We start from the raw sequence: 3,879 nt of genomic DNA on the forward strand, positions 1-3,879 counted from the left end.
GAGAGAGAGAGAGAGAGAGAGAGAGAGAGAGAGAGAGAGAGAGAGAGCGAAAGGGAGATGAAAAGATGTTTGCTATCATATTCTTGAATGTAGCACATTTTTCCTTATTTTTCACATAGAAAAATCGCATTCAAAGCGTTTATAAACGTGGATTTTCATTACTTCTTTTCGGTTTGCGTTTTTATTCTATCAGTTCTTAAGTGATACGCCAAGAATGAGAAATGAGCGAACATTTTGCGGTTGGCTAGGAAGACGACTACGACGACGACTGCTGCTAAGAAGCTATTGAATATGGCTTTCTCTATCTATTTCTTAAGATCCGTGTAGAAAAACTCGATGCTGAAGCAATGCGAGCAAAAGTGTTCGAGAAAATGGTATGTAGCAAAAGCTAATATGTATTGGCCTGGATAAAAAAAAGAAACGAAAATGAAAAGAAGCGAATTAAATGTGATAGTGCAAACAAAGTTGTATGAAGCAAAGTAACCGGAAAAAAGCCAATAAGGAGCGAGAGCAAAAGAGCGGGATGCAAACAACGTGAACGAGAATGTAAGGGGATGGAGCGGTAGCAAATAAACAATAAAGAAAAAGAAATTGAATGAATGTGTGTTTAAATGGATCTTATGCGCCATATTCCATACAAAAGTAATTTGTGCAAATGGAATAAAAACATCGTTTCGCACACATACACATGCACGCCCGCCCAAAGAGCAAACACCATACATATACTCAAAGAAAATAACAAATTGAACGCAATAAAGTTGTGGCACTAGATAAATGTCTTCGGGCGAACGATTTAAGTTTGCTTTTCTTCGAATTTTTCTTCATTTCTTTGCTTCATGATTTCAACTACCTAACCATTCCGGCATCATCACCATTCCAACATTTCATTCGCATTTGGCGCCTATGTTGCACAACTTTTTCCATTTTCATAGAACCAACTGCCGTCGATCTCTATCTCTTTCGCCCCCGTTTGTAACACAATCTATCAAACTCAAAAGCAGATTGAATAGAATTAGAAAAATATATGACGGCCTAAGAAGAAAACAATAACATACAGAATATTCTGCAAAAAGACGAATACAAATTTATGTGAGCAAAAACCAAATATACAAACAGACAGCGCAAAGGTAAAACAGCCTACTTACATAAGAAACACATGTAAGTAGGCTGTTTTACTTTTGCGCTGTCTGTTTGTATATTTGGTTTTTGCTCACATAAATTTGTATTCGACTTTTTGCAGAATATTCTGTATGTTATTGTTTTCTTCTTAGGCCGTCATATATAGTATGATTTTGTCAGTATGTGTGTTCACAAATTGAAAGTTGCAATTTTTTTTTCCATTCTCTGTCTCTTCTTTCTTGATTTTCACTTAATCAATTTGATTTTTTCGCTTTCGCAACGATTTCATGATGCTATATATTTATCCTGTCGGTGGTGTGTATCATCGTCATCATATAAAAACGACACAAAAAGCGTCTCTTTCTCGGCTATGTTGTGTTATGAATGAGAGATAAATAAATAAACCTTTTGATATCATTTTTACCACTCACTTACGTCAGACGAACCATTCAATATACAGTGCACAAAAGACGCACCCAACTTTTTCCATCACATACACACACTTTTTTATTCTCATTTCTTCGTTCGTTCTCATTTTTCACGTCGCGATAAGTTGTTGTTGTTGTTGTTTTTATGTCCATTTTTGCGCGCTCTTCAGTTTGTTTGGTGTTTCGTTCAATTTGTGTGTATTAAATAATAAATTAGCTTCAAATTGAAATAATTCTGTGAAATTGTTTACATTATCCTTGGACCAAACGAAACGAATGTTGTATGTATGTGCACGAGCCTGAATTATGATGTTAAGAGGTTGCAATTCAATTCCAGACCGAGCGAAATCCTTCTTATGTGCGTTTTTATATTCAAAATATGATAAAAGAACGGCATAATACTAAATCGATTCCCTCATCATGTGGAACGGTGTATTCAATTTAATACACTCAAAACGAGAATGGGGAGATGCTGAAACAAAAATGTTGTTAAAAAAAGAATCATCAACATAAAATGTCGATTTATTTGAAAAAAGGGGTTTCGATGTAAACGTAAACCTTTACCGAGCAGAAAATAAATCCTTATCTAATTTCGATCAAATCCAGTCTATTCAATCTTCATTTTTTAGTGAAAAAAAAAAGAATCAAGCAGAAAAATGATCGAACTCAATTAAGCCAAATTTTGTATGAAGCAAAAACGAAATGAAATATAACTAAAACGAAATTTCACTTTCAATGCATAAATAATTAGAAGAAACGTTTCACTTTCAATTTGCGCCGAGAATGGCTTTCATCTCGTTTTTCCACATCAAGCAATTCTAACACAGTGAATGTGTACACATGTATTCCTGTTCACACGTTGACGATATGATGCTGAAGTATGCAGCACACAACAACACATTTCATAAATTGGATAGCAAAGTTAATTAGGCTTAAGCAATCAAAGTTCTTCATATATACAATAGCACGTTCACTCACATGGTTGAAGAGGGTGACAGAGAGAGAGAGAATGAGCCAAATTGAAAATTGAATGGATTTTTCGTTAATACATCATTATTAGTAAAATAGAGAGTCTTTATTTGTTGATGCCATTGCCGTATTATAACAATGGGGGTATTCTGCTCATTTGTCCGATTTATTTTAGTCGATCGGCGAGAAAACGAATCGTGTGTCTGTCGAAAACCTATTATCACCACAAACTCGTAGAAATTCAATCATATTTTTACTGTCATAACAACATCTCTCACTCTATCTCTCCTTCGTCTCCGCCAAGCGTTTGCCATGTAATTTCATAAATGATAATTTATTAAAGTAAGTATTAAAATACCATTTTGGAAGCTAAAACACACCGAAAACATCATTATGAGAATGAGCGGATTCCATCAACGGAATACACAAGTGGAGCGAACAAACGAATCAACACGAAATTCAAAATAGTCTACCCCCTCGGAACCAACAGCCAACGAACGACGAAAAAAAAGAAGTGCTCTGTGTATAACAAATCACATGCATACAAAATTATTAGCATTATATTGTGTGTGTGAGAGAGAGGGAGCTCCAAGATTAATCCCGGCATAAGCAATAAATTAAGTTGTTTGTGTCGATCGGCATGCTTGTGGCAAAATTGTGTTCGTGCGACGTTTGTTGCTTTCGAACAATAAATTTAAGTTGTACGCGCTCGCTCCTTCGCCCATTTATACTCTCTTCCTTCTCTTTGTGTCTTCAGCATTTACTCGGGTGGTTATCATGGAAGCACAGCATCCATATACAAACGGATATCCATGTCTTATACATAAGGATGCTGTTTCTATATGATAATATAAGCATCCATGTGTACGAATGTTGGTGTACATAACAACGTGCACCCGCGTCGTGCTATAACTTAGTTACATTTTTCATTTGCCACTGAAAATTGTATAGACATTTATTTCATTTGGTATCTCATTTTCCAATGTTATTCACGGATACACATACACACCACTCTCACCCGCTCACTTGCTACAGATACACACCGAAGCCGAACCAAAGCAATATTATTATATCGTTTTCAATTCACTTAATTTTCCGTTTGTATGAACAAATGTTGTATGTGATGAGACAGAAGTGAAGACAAAAAAAAAAGCTCGGAAACCGAGTGAACAAACCTGAATTGCAAACGTATACATTCATACAGGCAATCGGATGGGAGAACAGACAAAAAGAGGCGGAGTCATTTCGAGAGAGAGAGAATGATATTCGGTTGTACAATGTGCACAGACTCGCCTGTAGCCCCTAAGTGGTGGATGTGATGCGTTGCGCGCATTAAATGTAGCAAATGAAAGAGAGTGAGAGA

This window comes from Contarinia nasturtii, unplaced genomic scaffold, assembly GCF_009176525.2.
Source record: "Contarinia nasturtii isolate CC-2019 unplaced genomic scaffold, AAFC_CNas_1.1 Cnas_scaffold_350, whole genome shotgun sequence".
NCBI lineage: Eukaryota > Metazoa > Arthropoda > Insecta > Diptera > Cecidomyiidae > Contarinia > Contarinia nasturtii.